This window comes from Cyprinodon variegatus, unplaced genomic scaffold (genome assembly GCF_000732505.1).
Source record: "Cyprinodon variegatus isolate N-32 unplaced genomic scaffold, C_variegatus-1.0 Scaffold817, whole genome shotgun sequence".
Classification (NCBI taxonomy): domain Eukaryota; kingdom Metazoa; phylum Chordata; class Actinopteri; order Cyprinodontiformes; family Cyprinodontidae; genus Cyprinodon; species Cyprinodon variegatus.
The window spans coordinates 118,346-120,796 of NW_015151270.1; positions in this window are offsets into that span (position 1 = coordinate 118,346).

Here is a 2,451-nt window from a genome sequence, read left to right on the forward strand (position 1 = left end):
AAAATGGGTGAATTTTGTCTTGAATTGTGGAGGAAAGTGAGACACTTTGCCAATGGAACAAGAGGATTTACATTTAAAATAAGGAAAAACAATTGCTTTGTCTTATTTCAAGGGCATATTATCTAATTATCTTATTTTAAGAGTAAAAATACTCATCCTTTTTGCAAATCATCATAAATGCACTTAAATTTAGGATTTTATTTTTTACTTATTTCTATATTGTTTTTGCAGTGTAATAGGCGTTCCCTCTCAGAGAGGGTACAGGGTCGTGCACATGCATTTTTTTTTAAATGGAGAGGGCGGGTCTTTAAAAGAAATTGCTAAAATCGTCCACTACACTGGAAAAAATCGAAATCTAGATAAGTCATTTTTTCTTAAAATAAGTGCATTTGTTCTTGAATTGAGGAGGTAAAAGAGACATTGTGCCAATGGAACAAGACAATTTACACTTCAAATAAGAAAACACAGTTGCATTGTCTTATTTCATGTGCATATCATCTAATTGTCTTATTTTAAGAGTAAAAATACTAATTCCATTAGCAAACTATCTCATTTACCTACTAAAATTAAGGGTAAATACACTTAATTTAAGAAGTTTTTACTTATTTCTAGATAATTTTTCCAGTGTATATCTTTAAGATTATATTTATTGATTGATTGACTTTATTAACCTCACACAGGAGACATTTTATTAATGGAACCCTCTATTATGAAACCTTGAAATGTAAGCTTTTCAGAGAATGTTAGCTTCTCTGTAAATTCAGCTTAAATAAGCCATTTTTGGCCCTTCAGGCCAAGCTTGTTTTCGGTTTGTGGGAGTCCCTCTGCTTTATCTGAAACAGACTCACTCTGCTGACCGAGAGCTGAACCTACTGAGGCAGAGGAATTATGAGGCGAACGGGGGAAACTGATGAATTTTACATTAGAAAGTCTATAAGAGCATTCTGTCACGAGAAGGAAGATCTCTGGTAGTAGATTCGGTTACCAAAAATAAACTCCTCAACCTTTACGAGCTGCGGTTTTCTTTTTAAACTGAGCGTCAGTCTTCAGCGAAGGAGTGGAAATCCCCCTGACTTACAGGATGTTGAACTGTTGAGAGAGTGGAGATGAAAACATCGACCCAACATGACTGAGGGACTTTACACAAGATGTTCATTCAACAGCTCCGCCGTTTCATTTCAGATCTAACTTCTGTTGCTAAATTACTAATCTAAGAGGAAAAAGCAAAGATTAACTCCTGAAATAGGATCCAACTCAGAGGAATTTGATCATCTGTATAAATGTTTTATAACATTTATTAGTCATTTTCTGTAGATGACCCAGTTATCGAAGACTTCTGGGGAAAAACTTTGTTCCTTATTGTGAAGAAAATATTATTTAATTAAATAAACCAATGCCATGACTCATTCTGTTTTTTATTAGAGTCATTTAGAAACAGAGAAAACACCAACAGATGAAATACAGAAACTTCTCCAAGAAAGGAAGACCTCATGATTGATAGTGGTACCATGTAGATAAAATACATAAATAAAAGTTAAGGAATATTTGACAGGCTAATTAAAGTTCTAAAATAATAATGAAACTATTTTTTAAGTATAACAAAAAGAACAAAAAATGAAGAAGTCAGTCTTTATGTTCAACAAAGTAATTAAGCCTAAGATAACACCAACCAGTAAAGTTTCCAGATGATAAATAAAGCTAATCTTTACTGCTTAATAATCAGCAGAACCAGAGAAAATTTCAGTTTTGGCTTTTCGTTTTCGGGGGGGACTTCATTTGTAAGGTGGATGCAAGTGATAAAAAACATTAAGTTGCCCTATAAAGGGTCAATTGGCTGTTAAAATTCAGAATAAGGACCATATCAATAACTTAGTAGGATTAAATGTGTCGTTTCATTTCAAAACTTTTATTTTGTTAATTATCAAAAATTACAACCACCTTTTTACTAAATACTTAGAGGTTTAGCAAATGCTACAGCTAACATTTACTGAATTTTAGGGTATAGCTGTAAGTTAACTCGTTGCTTTGGATTTCTGTAAAATAGTAATAATTTATTCTTTGATAAATTTTATTGGTAAAAGAATAAAAACTTTTAATTTGAAAGGCTAACACACAACCACCTCCTTTCCATCTGTCAGAATTTGAAAAAATGTAGATGTGTAGACGTAGTTTTAGTCATAACCTAAGGGTCAAATTTAGCGCAATATTTTGAAAGATTTGATCCATGTTTAAAAATTACTTTTTGGTAAATAGTTTAACATAACTGATGTATTCTTAACTGCAAACCACCATCTAACAGCTTGATATTTGTTAGTTAAACAAAAGCATGTAGCATAAACAAATTTTTCGGCACAGGTTTATCAACCAGTCAAAATATATTATGTTCAATAATAATTCATTAATGCTAACAAGATGCAAATCTAATAGAAAAATTAAAATCCTGCAGTTTTT